At 43.9% G+C, this 13,938-nt stretch overlaps 1 long non-coding RNA gene across 2 annotated transcripts in view; it reads left to right on the top strand.

The window, feature by feature from the left end:
- The first annotated feature begins 125 nt into the window (after positions 1–125).
- The window catches only part of LOC120400262, a 31,927-nt gene continuing 18,114 nt past the window's right edge, over positions 126–13,938 (top strand). Inside the window, exons 1-2 of one of the 2 annotated variants that reach the window (XR_005595654.1) lie at positions 126–598; positions 4,683–4,767. This is a non-coding gene — a long non-coding RNA (uncharacterized LOC120400262). The remainder of the gene's footprint in view (positions 599–4,682; positions 4,768–13,938) is intronic. The other variant, XR_005595653.1, reaches the window with a different exon arrangement.

The raw sequence follows: 13,938 nt of genomic DNA, 5'->3' as shown, positions 1-13,938 counted from the left end.
CTGCCCCCGGCACTGGGGTCAAACCGGCTGCGCGCGACGCCCTTAGGCTACCGCTTTACGGCAACGCCTCCGTCGCCATGGCGCTCTGGCCGCTCATTGGCCCCTGCCACTCTGCGGGTGCGTAAAGTAGCGCGGCGGGAGGAGGGAGCGTGACGTCGTAAAAGCTCAAAGACAAACGCTAAGAAGCCGATATCGCCCGCGGAGAGCAAAGCAGAGAGTTTCTGAGCCGCTATTGGCTGCCGGCAGGTGGCTGCTTGCCTGCTATTGGTCGCTGTCCCTCCGCCCCCCCGTTCCATCTCCAAGTCTTCTGCCCGCCTCTTGACTTGCTGTGTCAAGGGCACTAGAAGCGGGGCTGTGGCTGCGCGAAGGAGAGCGAGCTCCCGCCTGCAGACACGCCCGGCCCCTAGATAAAGGCTGCCTGCCAGCCAGCGTATTCCCTTTTCATGCTTGATCCTGCCTGAAAAGTCATAATCCTTTGCCTAGAGAACAGCCTTTGCTCAGGAATTAGTTTGATGGTGGAAAATTGTGAAGTCTGGTTGCCTTTAGACATACCGCCTGCTAGCAGCAGTTTACAGCCCAGCAGAGGAAAAGCAGTAATGTGAGCTCTCTTGATTTTGTCCTAAGTTTTGGGATAGTTCGATTTTAAAAAACAAAACTCAGTTTTCACTAAAACATGTAACTTTCTGGCCCTCCTGGTTGTGGAGGCGAGTCAGAAAATGTGAAGTGAGTGTATCCTAATGGTTAGATAACTGGTGCCTCTCTATTGGGGGGGGAGGGGGACACAAAATCTAAAAGGGAGGACGCTAGTCAGGGAAGTGGGTCTCAGAGCCTGAGTTCCAGCCTAAGCAGGAACGTCTGTACTGCTATTTTTAGCCTTGTAGTTAGAGCCTAAGTCAGTTGACCTAGGCCAGGGGTTCTCAAACTGGCGGGGGGTGGGACCCCATGGGGGGTCATGAAGTTATTACGGGGAGGGGGGCACAAGCTGTCAGTCTCCACCCTAAACCCTACTTTGCATGCAGCATTTATAATGGTGTTAAATATATAAACAAGTGTTTTTAATGTATAAGGGGGGGGTGTTGCACTCAGAGGTTTGCTATGTGAAAGGGGTCACCAATACAAAAGTTTGAGAACTACTGACCTAGGCAATGGGATATTCACCCCACACAAGCCCTGAGCTAGTTAATGTGGGCCAGAAGGAATCTATTAATCTCATATACTGCACCTGGGAGCCAGTGCCTGATAAAACCTAACTGTAGATGAAGCTCAGCTAGGGGAGAAGATGGATTAGGATTATAAAGTTAGCAAGTGCAAGTAGGGAGAAGTGGCAGGGAAAGGGAACTGGCCAAAAACAAGTAGGAAATATGGGGGACAGTAAGCCCTAGGACCTAATGTGGGGTAGGGAGTCTGGCAAGAGGCTCAGTGGAGTGAAGTAGTTGTAGAGAGTAGAAGAAGCTCTAGTGGTAAAGCCAGAGATAGAGAGGTAGGGCAGGAAGGAGCCCAGGGCAACAGACACTGAGCAGAGCAGGATTCCTAGTCATAAGGTTCCTGGACTAGAACCTGGAGTTAAAGGTAGGTTTGGGCTCGGGCTCCCCTATTAGCTACTGGGAAGTGGTATGAACCCTAGAGATAGAATGGAAGGTAACAGCTTGTCTGGTGGGACTTTGATGCCCTGGAAGGGGACTGTATAGTGACCTGATTGTGGGACTGAGTTAAAGAGGGAGTACTTCTGGTTCTGAAGACCCAGAATAACTGCACTATGAGCAACCAACAATGGGGTGCCATATTGGGCAAATGCTCATTCCCAGACCTAGTCACAAGGAGGCTAATCTGTAGTGGAGTGGAGCTCTTTACATCTGGGCTTTGAGGGTATGTTTGTACAGTTTAGAAAAACCTGCAGTTGGCCTGTGCCAGCCAATTTGGGTTTATGGGGCTTGGGCTGTTTCATTGCTGTGTAGACATCTGGGCTTGGGCTGGAGCCTGAGCTGTGGGACCCTCCCATCCTGTGGGGTCCTAGAGCCTGAGCTCCAGCTCAAGGCTGGAAGCAGTGAAACACCCCTGCAGCCTGAGCCCAAGTTGGCTAGCATAGGTTTAGCTGTGGATTTTTCCTTTTCTGTGCAGACATACCCTGAGACTCTCTGCCACAATGTGTGTGGCTCCCCCGCATTGTAGACTTACCTTTAGAGACTTGGTGAGAGCTGGTGGGAAGGGACTTAGAGACATAAGACACTCATGTGCAGGGGAGTGGAATAGAGGGGCATGCTTTTGTAGCAAAAGAGTCCTATTTAACTGCTGACCAGGAAAAAAGAAACTGGTTTCAAAAGGGGAAGAGAGAAAAAGCGACTCCATGATTCGAAGAAGCAGCCATGTGCAGGAGGGGTGATCCTGGATTCCATAGAGGACTCTGACCTCAGCTCAAAGAACACCTTAAGGTGAGGGAGCTGAGGCAGGCATAACTATGCTAGCCTCAGTGGAGTTGAACTTGGTTATATTAGGGCTGATCTTTGGCTTGATGATCTGAGGAATTGTGCCAACAAGGTAGTTGGGACCCTGTTAGGGTGACCAGATCACCCAGGTCAAATATCGGGATGCGGGGGAACGGGGGCAGAGGGGGAAAAATGGCGGCAGAGCAAAAAAAAAATAAAAAAAAATCCCCCACCCCGATTCCTCTTCCCTTCACAAACGCTGGAGGGAGGCCCAGGAGACTCAGGGGAGCGCGGGGCCGGGGTGAGTGTGAGTCCGGCCTGGCCCCGAGCAGGCAGGACTCCAGTGCAGTACCTGGAGGGAGAGTAGGGGGTGGCCTGCGGGGCCAGGCGGTGGCTCTTCTCCCCACCTGGGCAGCGGGACTCGGGAGCAGCCGCTGCTGCAGCTCCCATTGCCGCGGAGGGAGGAAGCGGCCGCTGGCCAAGCTCGGTGGCTGCAGCTCTGGCGCCCACAAACCCCTCGAGCCCGGGCCTGCTGCGGGGACCCAGCGCGCACCCAGCCCCTGGCCAGTCGCGTCTGGGCTGGCTGCCCAGCTGGTGCAATCCCGCGGGCGGCCCCGGAGTGGGGGCAGCAGGCCCCAGCCCCCCCATCCCGCTCGGGTCCCACAGGGGAACGAACGGGGCTGGGCTGCTGATGCCTCCGCCGCGGGATTGCACCAGCCGGGCAGCCAGCCCAGACACGACTGGCCAGGGGCTGGGCGCAGCGTGCGCGCTGCTGGGTCCCCGCAGCAGGCCCAGGTTTGGGCCCGGGCGCCATGTGCTTGGTCATGTCCTCCCCCGGCGGCAGTGGGAGGGATCCAATGGGGGAAGGAGAGGGCGGCGTCGGGGCGGAGAAGGGCGCGAGCCCTTCCAGGCTCCGGAGCCTTTGCTTGTTTGTCCCGTGTCCCGACCTAACATTGGTCGGGACACGGGACAAACAAGCAAATATTGGGACAGTCCTGATAAAATCGGGACGTCTGGTCACCCTAGACCCTGTTGACTTTTCAGAGGAAGCCAGAGGTTCCCTTTGAAATCAGTTGATGCATACCCAGATAGGTTTAACTATATTACCTTTGGCCTAATTCTTTTAAATCACTTTTGGCCTAATTTTCTAACAAGGACAAAAAGATACATCAAATATAGTGGATAAACAAAGTAAGATCACTAGATTAACTTGTAGTGAATGTGCCAAAGTCCTCTGTAGTTACTGGGATCAGAGTGGACGTGTCAGGTGCTGAATTACAAGCAGGGCTGGTAGACTCTGCAAGGTCATTTGGGAAACAACATTGTGTGTCTATTTTAGACTTAGAGGAAGTGTAACCAAAAAAGTGCCCACCCAATACTCTGGGTGTCCTTGACAACTTTTACAAAAATACAGTCACACATTTATATGTATTTATTAGAGAGACGCAGAGGTTGGACTTTGACCTGTGTGCTAAATTTGACATTCACAGCTTGTCCATCTCTCCCTAATGGTTAAAATCAAAACCTTGCAGCTGAATACCCCAAGCTGTGTGAGTGTCATTCAGCTCCACACTCTACAACATCACTCTTCTCTTTCTCTCTTCACTCCCCCCTCCGCCCCCCAAAGAGTTTGAAACATAGCATTCTAAGGAAATATGAGTCTGTCTTGTGCTTAATAACTGGTTATTCCAAACCCTGATGTCAGGTGGCAGTGCCAATGTCTCATTTCTCAGGGATTAACAAGTAATACTTCTGTTTACTTTCTCCAGAAATGTTGAAAGTGAAATTGGTACTTTAATACTTAATTATACAAGTGTTTGTTATACCAATAAGACAACAGCTGTGCTGACATGATGTAATATCACAGCCATACCTCACTCTTCTTTTGGCCTCACATTTCCATCCCAAGACTGTCTGTGTGTTTAAGGTTTATGGCCCAATTTTCAAAGGTGCTGAGAACCCACAAATCTCATCTGAGTCAATGAGAGCTTCAGATGTTCAGTACTTTTGGAAGTTCAGACATTACTCAAATTTGTAATTACACAAGTATAACTCAATTGACTTCAGTGGAATTACTCCTGATTTTCACTGGTTCAAGTGAGAAGAGAATGGTGTACCTAATTAAAATAATTTTGTATATTATACTATCCTAATCCCATCAAAATAATTGGGACCTTTACCTCTGAATTTAAATCAGACTGATTTGGCTCTTGACTTCTAAATAAAACTTAATTTTTAGCCTGTTTTCCAACCCATCAGATCACTTATGAAAAAATCCTGCTGCCTCTTGTTTCTGAAATCCTTTACTCAAGAAAGGTACAAGAAGACCGTGGCATGGAAAAAGGTCAGCTGCTAATTAAAATATAATTTTGCCCCCCTAATTCATGAAGTCAGTGGAGCTTCACGGGGGATAAACTTGGTTCCCTTTGTTTTTAAACAGTTTAATTAGACAGCTTGTTCAAGGGGTAGGCCTTCCTCATCTGTTTATACTGGAAACTTTTTTTTTTTAATTCATGTTTGACTATCAGGTTTCGGCCCTCTAGTGCTTCACATGATTAGTGCATCACTAATATATATTATGGTTTTAGTCTTGAATTTTGTTATGGAAACAGCATTAATACAGTCTCCCTACAAGTATTTCAATACAGCACAAACAATGTAAAAGAATGCTAAAAACTAAAACTGTAGAAACTCTGAACAGCAGTTCAGTTTCACCTCTTTCACTGACAAGGCTTCTGGGGAGATCAAAGGTTCAGTAAGTCCAGAGAATGCAGGTACCTTTTTATAATGGTTGTCTGTTTTTTCCAGTTTTGTGGCTGCATGGGATCTTTCATCTGATACTTTAGAGATGGGCCATCAAAAATTTCTCTCTTGCATGCCCAGTGCATTCACCCTCTGCTAACCACGAAAGCTTATGTTCAAATAAATTTGTTAGTCTCTAAGGTGCCACAAGTACTCCTGTTCTTTTTGGTTTTGGATAATGTCAATTATAACAGTGTGCTGTGGTGCTCAGGTGGTATTTATCCCTGATCTTTTCTTAAAACAATCTGGAAAAACAAAGGCAACTCCTCACTGCACAGCTGCACCCCTCCAATGTTAATCAAGTAACACTATTTAAATGTGTTTAACATTTAATGGTGACACTGAATTAAGGGCCTGGATGTCTGTTTCTGGATGACATATGGTTACATAAATGTACAATACTTTCTTTCAGATTTTGCTGTCAATGACAAAACTCCTGTTCACGTTGTGTGGGCCAAGATTTCACCCTATGATTAGTTTTTAAGGGAATTAAGTACTAGTGAAACGTCCCAAATTGAGAGCCCTGGGAAGACAGTCTTTTATTTAAATACAACCACATGGCCAGAGGCAGTGCAGTCTTTTCCATGCAGTCCTACCAACACGGCTTAATCCTAATCTAGAGGTAGATTTCTGTATCTATTGAGGCTCTGGGGGTGGGTGGGCACAAGCCTGCCCACACCTAAAGGCCCCTCCCCCAGCCTAAGGGAAGGAGCCACTGGACACAGACATCATGAAATTCCAGGGGACAACAAATGAAAAAACAGAGATGGGAGTGAGGGTCACAGGGTCAAAAGCAGTAGGTGAGGAAGTATCTCTCTCTCCCTCTCCAAATTCTGTTCTTGGTTACTGATTGCATTTCAGTGGAGTTAAGCACAGTAGCTGAGATTAGAATCTAAGAGGACAGGATTATACATGACTGTAGCATTTATAAATTATATATAAGGCCCCATACACCAACTCTGTTCAGATTTCAATGGGCGGTACAGTTAAACTTGTCCAGACAAATGACTGAAATGAGTGGTTGACTAAATCTATTCTATCAGCAATTAAAAAAAAAAAAATCTGCCATTGTTGTTACAGTAGTGGAGTGGAGGCTGTTGAATTACAGTGTATTTCTAGTTCTTGATGTTCAAGATTTCAGTGTATTAACTAATATTTGACAGGTTTGAGAGTGGTAGCTGTGTTAGTCTGTATGTATCAGCAAAAAGAATGGGGAGTACTTGTGGCACCTTAAAGACTAACAAATTTATTTGAGCATAAGCTTTTGTGGGCTAAAACCCACTTCATCGGATTCATGCAGTGGAAAATACGGTAGTAAGATACACACACACACACCCACACACTCTCTCTCTCCTTTTTTTTTATTTTTTTTATTTTTTAGGTCTGTAATCGAGTGACCAGGGAGGTTGAAGTGTTCTCCGACTGGTTTTTGAATGTTATAATTCTTGACTTCTAATTTGTGTCTATTTATTCTTTTGCGTAGAGACTGTCCGGTTTGGCCAATGTACATGGCAGAGGGGCATTGCTGGCACGTGATGGCATATATCACATACTGTGGGGCCATGCGGGTACGAGTATGAGTATAAGGCATTAATATCAGACATGGTTATAAGAGAAATAAATATTAAGTTTTAGTTACTGAAAGCATTTTAACTAGACTTGGTTCAAGGTGAAATCCTTACCCCTTATTCCCAGTAACAAGGCTGACCAAATAATCAGGTCAGAACCAGTCCCAAAGGCTGATTTCTTTGTCATCTTATTGAGAGAGTAAACCAATAGCTGGGGTGTGTTTGCCCTTCTTTTATAGTTGTCACTCTTTGAAATGCATTTTCCTTACCCCTAGATTAAGTTCCTTCCTGCTGTGTGGACAGACGCATGGAGTCTTGGGGTGAAAGACATTCCATGTTGTTGTTTGTTAAAATGCAGATTGCTCTGGTCCTACCCATGTCCATTGCCAAAGAATGGTCACTTGACTGATAATTGCCAATCCACTTTGACACCTGGCTAGAGGTGTCAGTTTGTCCTTTGTCTTTGAGGAGCAGGTTTACCCCCCTCCCCAGACTTGTATGGTAAACACATCAGTCATAATTTCAGGTTATGTTCATAATTTTACCTATAAAGTTGCTATACACACTTCACCATGATAGTGACCAGTGAGTTAATAGTTTTCAAATGATACCTCACAAGGCATATTTTGTACAAAGAGTATTACAGTGTTATGTAGGGTGTGAATACAGGGCTGTAGTTGCTCACAGTGGTATTTGGGCTCTCTGGGGGAGTCCCATTCTTTGAACCACCAGGCCTTTAAAGATAGGCATAAGGGATGCCTGGCCTATTTTCTTGGCAAGGCTAGGAAAGTCAGGTCCTTTGAGTCCTCTGGGGAATAGGCCCTGTGCTCAGAAGCTCTGCCACCACGCCTTGTCCAGAGGCTCTCAAACTCCTCTTGCTAAAAGAATAATTAAGCAGAATCCCTGAGTCTGAGCTCTGGAGTTTTCTGTAGCCTCCCCACCCCCATCTTACTGATTTTTCTGTGGGGTGTCAGATCATTAGAATCCAGTTGTACTCCCCAGTGGGGTGTGTATTGTGGCATATCTGTGGGAGTAAGGGAGGAGGAGGTCAGCTGACACCACACAAAAGATGGTACATTCAGGCTGGCCAGTAAATATTCTATCATTTAATTTTTTGTGGGTTATTAAAATGCACAAAATGAGCTGATAGTGATCATTTTTACAGTAATGGTATATAATACCAGGAGGAAAAATAGGAGGTTTTTTTTCCTTTGCAACCTGTGGCTGCATGGGTGACACTTCCCTGCACTTTACTTTCAGATCAGATTTCATCCACCTGGGTATTCTTCCATGCAGAGTATTAAGATGTGCCCCCCTTCAGTCTGTGGGGTACATGTCTCTTACAAAGTGGTCAGCTGAATGAAACAGATGGAGTTTTGGGGCAAGAGAACTACAACACTTTTCGTGGCTTACACTGTCTGTACAAAAAATGTACAGTGCTTTCTATTTATTTTGGTCCATTATCACTTTTAGCAAAGTGCCTGATTGAGTTGCCCATATGACCAGCAGGGGGCCCCACTATCCAGTCTCTGCCCTTCTATATCTTGTGCTGTAAAATGTTTCATTACATAATCTGACACAAAGCATGGAGTAGGTCCTGGCTTTCCTTTCTCCAGCCTGCATTCCCAACATGACTCACTTTCCATAGTTGCTGGTTTTATTCAGTTTACCCTCAGGCCTGGAGCCATGAAAGGGCTGTGGGTTGCACTGGTAGTTCAGTGCATGGAGAGGGCAGTGGGAAGAGAAATGGCTAAGAGGAGTCTGATCTGGTGCATGAGACCAGAGCTCAATGTGAGGGAAGTAGAATTGTTCTGGGGACAGATGTGGGGCCTAAAGAGGTTGGAGGGAATCTATTTCTTTGGGGAAGGGGGTAAGAAGTGGAGGGGAAGCCAGCAAAGCAATTGGTGGAGGGGGTGGGGGAAGAAGAGGCATGAAGATAAGTATATTCAGTGCATAATACTAAGGATGAGTGTATTTGAAATCAAAGGATTAAGCTCCCCTGGACCAGAACTGTATTTTGGAGACCCTAATCTGCATAGAGCGTGGGCCCAATTCTCTACTCTGTTACACCAGTCCAATTCCTTCAAAACCAATGGAAGTACTGGTATAAGACTGGTGTAATTGAGGGGAGAATCAGGTTCACTAATTCCAGAAAAGCAGAACTGAATCTCTGGTGCAGGCCTGGGAGAGATTGATTTTGTTTTGTGGTCACTAATAAGGCTAATGGGCAGAGAACTGATGTTATGCAGGCTGCATACCAGTTACTAAGGAAACTCACAGCATCCAATTGCAGAAGGTTTGAGGGGACACTTGTTAAAGGTAGAACTCTGTGGAAGCTTTGCTTTGAACAGGAGCGAAGCCCCAGGCTTGTCTGGTGTGAGGATGACAGGCTGAGTGATTAAAGGCTCAGTTGTCCCCTCCCAGGTAGGGAACAGCAGGTCAAATTGCAGGTTTGAGGACTGAGGCTACAAAGCGATAACATCTCCAGCTATTGTTTGAGAAGAGCATTGTATGGTTTTATCAGGACCCTATGTACACATCCAAACATGACCAAGTGCTTAGTTACTGACTAGGAATCAGATACGCAAAACGAAATAGGGTCTTTTTAAATGTATTTCTTTATGAAGAAAGACTGGGCATGACAAGCCAAAATTGCAGAGTACAGATGAAGGTCAGTACTGAGCTTTCTCCTCAGGAACCTGTCAGTAAACTCTTGCCCTGTCACAATACAGCTGAACATTTTCTCCTGTCAGTGTCCCCTGGCATGCAGCCAGCCCTTCAGCACAATCACAGCTGCTTTGAAGTGTAGTTCAGACAGTTTCACAATACTGTAAACTCAATAGTGTCACTTGGCAGCCGCTGAGGCCAGTAGTGGTAGCAGCAGCACTGGTACAGTTCACAGGAAGAAGGGGGCAGGAAACATCTACAAACAATTGTATGTAACAGTACAGGAAATTCAAAGATGATCATAGTGCTATAAAAATACTACACTTCATAAAACCATGTATATAAAAATATTCAGAAATGCTGGTAAGCATAATAAATCCGCACTGGCTGCTCATTTCAAACAGGAAACTTAAAAAGCATTTGGAAACATGGGTATGGAGCCTGCAAATAAAGTGCTAGATGAATTTATCAAATATTAACCAAGAAAACCCCTCACCCACATTATTTCCTAAGAGCCAGATTCTGCTATTGTGATGCGGTGTGAGTTGTCCCACTGATTTCATAAGAGCTGCTTGCAGAGTACGGTACTGTGGAAACTAAGGGTGGCAGGATTTGGCCCTGAGTTATAATCAAAAGCTAGCCTTTAGCAACTGACTTTATTCCTCGTTTCACACCTTTTACAATACTTTTTTCTCTGGTTTCAAAATTCATCTTTAACAAAAGGGACGCGGTACCTGCTTTTTGCCTTTTCAGCCTTCTGTGACATTACAGAAAATAATGGACATCACATGTATTTAGGACACGTAATGGGGCACAAATTGAACCTCTAACACTGCATTTTATGGGACTAATAAGATATAACTAGATACAAATAATTGGTTGTGTAATTAAAAACAGAACACTGAAGATGTTTAGAAGATGAAATATTTACATGTGCCTGCTTGTTTTTACACAAATAATCAATTAGGTAGTTAGCTACTTTATTTGCATGAGTTGTCATTTGCACATAAAGATGCAGTTTTGTGTTCACAAAACTTAACACAGTTTCACAACCTGGCTGAAAATTTAGCTCCAACTATTACTGATTTTACTATATAATAGTCTTAATATTGACACAACAAAAAAACTCTACTTTAAAGTTGTTAGAAATCTTACTTAAGAACACAACAAAAGCCTTAACAATAATTTTGATTTTTTTTGCATGTTTAACAACTCATTCTCACAATTCTTGCCTGTTACATGTGTACTATAATGCTTGTAGACATACTGGGGCATGTTATAGAAGGATTAGAATGTTAAATATAACCTCAAAAGAAAAAATATTGGGGATGTGCATTTTTTCTTCTTTGTTTTATAAAAGTGACCTGAACTTCTAAGTTTTTTTTAGGATTGCTTCTTTACCTAACAGATGTCAAAACTTGTCTTCTCAGCTGCACTGGTTATCTATCTTTTACAACCCAAAAATGTGACTGGGAAGATCTCTGTACTTTCTTAAAAAAGGAGTGGGATGTGAACTTTTAACAAGAGAACTTTTCTTCCAACCATTTAAGTTACATAGGCTTTAAAACAAAGTTCCAAACAGTCTGAATAAAAATCACTTCTCTAAGTTAAAAAGGATTCAGTTCCATGGTTTCTCTGTCTTAATCCTACCAGAACTCCAGGAATCCCAAGTCTTTCACAAAATCAGAGTAAATAAGACCTGAATTTCTCCTGTAAAATGGTCTGATTTAAAAACAAAACATTGTTCATGCCCCCTTTATACCTTATATGGAGGTAAAATGTGCAGAAGCCCAGTTTTTTCTTGGCTGTTACCTGCACTTCCTTGCTAGTGTGAGCTGTAAGAACTTCAGGGTCACATTTTCAAAGAGGCCTCAACCTGCCCTCCATTTTTGTGCACACCACCTTGCATACACAAGTTGCTTCTGCACAAAACATAGAATTTATGGCTTTTTCTGAGCTGTATCTGAGTTTTGCCTTACTCAGAAAGGGAAAAGGGGAGTATAGGAGCCCTCTATGCCTCTTTGTGACATCTGGAATTGGTGGCTCGGTTTAGCTAGGGACTGATCTAGTCCAGGGGTAGGCAACCTATGGCATGTGCGCCGAAGGCGGCACGCAAGCTGATTGTCAGTGGCACTCACACTGCCCGGGTCCTGGCCACCAGTCTGGGGGCTCTGCATTTTAATTTAATTTTAAATGAAGCTTCTTAAACATTTTAAAAACCTTATTTACTTTACATACAACAATAATTTAGTTATATATTATAGACTGATAGAAAGAGCCCTTCTAAAAATGTTAAAATGTATTACCAGCACGCGAATCCTTAAATTACAGTGAATAAACAAAGACTCAGCACACCACTTCTGAAAGGTTGCCGACCTCTGTTCTAGTCCTTGGAATACCTTAAATTGTAGGAACATATGAATTATGACACTGGATCAGACTCAAGCTCCATCTAGTCCAGTATCCTGTCTCTGACAGTGGCCAGTACCAGATGTTTCAGAAGAAGGTGTAAGAACCCGGCAGTAGACAGATGGGGGATGATCTGCCCCTCACAAGGGTCTCATCCTGACCTGTGAGATTTGCTGAAGCTCCAAAGCATAAGATTTAATATCTCTTCCAAAATCAGTCCATGTGATGTGACTTTTTTTCCCCATCAGGAAAAATGGTTTGTACAACTGGTCATTCATAAGGTTGATGTTTGTAAAATCAAGGTTCTGCTGGGTTTACAAATGAGTTGTGTGTGCGCAAAAAAATATTTATGCAGGTGACTGTGTGGGTAAGTTGCATGTAGACAAAGAGGCCAGTTTTTGTAAATTTGGCCCCTTATGTTAGCTTAACTTACTTTTTAAAATGTATTTGTAACCAGTTGTAAAGAATTAGTTTTCTAGCTTGGGCCCAAACTTGCAAGGTGTTGAGAGACTCCAGGGAAGTGTTGAGTTGAATGACAGCTCAAGTTGTACCTATTACAGGGCCAGTCTGTTACAGTGCTGAACATTTTACTGTGCATATGTATACATTGCACTGTAATTTCTTTGTACACTTGTATGGTTCAGGCATTTAAGAACATAACGGCCATACTGGGTCAGAGCAAAGGTCCATCTAGCTCAGTATCCTGTCTTCCGAGAGTGGCCAATGCCAGGTACTAGAGGGAATGACGAGAACATGTAATCATCAAGTGATCCATCCCCTGTTGCCCATTCCCAGCTTTTGGCAAACAGAGGCTAGTAGCTAATTGATGGACCTATCCTCCATGAATTTATCTAGTTCTTTTTTGAACCCTGTTACAGTCTGGCCTTCACAACATCCTCTGGCAAGGAGTTCCACAGGTTGACTGTGCACTGTGTGAAAAATACGTTTGTTTTTAAACCTGCTGCCTATTAATTTCATTTGGTGGCCCCTGGTTCTTGTGTTATGAAAAGGAGTAAATAACACTTGCTTATTTACTTTCTCCACACCAATCATGATTTTATAGACCTCTGTCATATCCCCTTTTAGTCATCTCTTTTCCAAGCTGAAAAGTCCTAGTCTTATCATACTCTCCTCATACGGCAGCCATTCCATACCCCTAATAATTTTTCCAAGTCAATACATCTTTTTTGAGATGGGGTGACCACATCCGCAGCCAGTATTCAAGATGTGGTTGTACCATGGATTTATATAGCGGCAATATGATATTTTCTGTCTTATTATCTATCCCGTTCTTAATGATTCCCAGCATTCTGTCCGCTTTTTTGACTGCTGCTGCACATTGAGTGGATGTTTTCGGAGAACTATCCACAATGACTCCAAAATCTCTTTCTTGAGTGGTAACAGCTAATTTATAAAATGATGGTCTATGTATAGTTGGGATTATGTTTTCCAATGTGCATTTATGAACATTGAATTTTGTCTGCCATTTTGTTACCCAGTCACCCAGGTTTGAGAGATCCTTTTGTAGCTCTTTGCAGTCTGCCTGGAACTTCACTATCTTGAGTAGTTTTGTATCATCTGCAAGTTTTGCCACCTCACTTTTTACACCCTGTTCCAGATCATTTATGAATATGGTAAATAGGACTGGGCCCAGTACAGACCCCTGGGGGACACCACTATTTACCTCTCTCCATTTCTGAAAAGTCTATTCTTAAATATGCAAAGGCATTAGGTCACCATGCAGACTAACAGCCTGTAGCATGGTATAGATTCCCAGGCCAGAAGGGACCATTGTGATCAAGTATTTTGTAAATCAGAGTAACTTTAGATTTATAGGAGTGAAAAAACATCTAAACCTATTAAAATTATTGGTTTTTACATGCCTATTACTAACCCATTAGGGTTAAAAAAAATTAAGCTAAGCCTTTGTATGCTACGTTTCGTCATAGAAAGAGCAAGTGCTTACTGCCAAGCTATACAGCTCTGTAGTTAGGAATCTGTAAAGGAAAAGACTGGCAAAAAAAATAGCTGTATTAGTGATAGTGGGAACTGCCACTTTACCTGAGACT

Source organism: Mauremys reevesii, linkage group 3, assembly GCF_016161935.1.
Source record: "Mauremys reevesii isolate NIE-2019 linkage group 3, ASM1616193v1, whole genome shotgun sequence".
NCBI classification, from domain to species: Eukaryota; Metazoa; Chordata; order Testudines; family Geoemydidae; genus Mauremys; species Mauremys reevesii.
This window is presented reverse-complemented; position numbering and strand designations above follow the sequence as displayed.